The following is a 635-nucleotide window of genomic DNA, read 5'->3' as shown; positions in this document are numbered from 1 at the left end:
CCACTCTCTAGTCCTTTTCTTCTGATAGCAGATGATGTAACATATTCAGGGTAGGATTGAAATAAAGTACCCAGGTTGTAAGAAGATACCCAACTTTTTTCTGTTTTTATTTAGACAGAAATATGTGCTGAATGTTGATTTGTTTTTCTTTTACTTCTCCCTGCTGTTGTGTGTTTTAGTTTATCTGTTGTATATTTCTTTTATTATGATTTTTTAATGAAATTGTGTTATATTCTATTACGTTTGATAGTTGGGTTATCAGTGATCATAATATACTTATGGAATTAAGACTCTAATACCATTAATAGTGTAAGAGATTGTGTGATTTTTTTTCAGAAACAGCCAAAGCAATAAGGAAAATCTGCAAGGCTGTACAGTACATATAATAAACAAAAGTAGAATTCAGAGTACACAAAGTAGCAGTGATGGAGCTTGGTCCTTGTCCCCTCAGGCTCCTCAGATTATGATATCCTGGGATTTAGTGTCAGAGATATGATAGATGGAAGCAGTGATAAGAGTGTCATGTTTCAGGCTTTGGAAAACGCTTTGTGCGCAGGTAGTGTGCTATTGGCCTTGGTGACTCACAAGGGATGGATGAAGACCATGGTTCATGGGAGGAATGTTTCCTGTGTGTT

The sequence above is a fragment of the Penaeus monodon genome, chromosome 15 (genome assembly GCF_015228065.2).
Source record: "Penaeus monodon isolate SGIC_2016 chromosome 15, NSTDA_Pmon_1, whole genome shotgun sequence".
Lineage (NCBI taxonomy): Eukaryota > Metazoa > Arthropoda > Malacostraca > Decapoda > Penaeidae > Penaeus > Penaeus monodon.
This window is presented reverse-complemented; position numbering follows the sequence as displayed.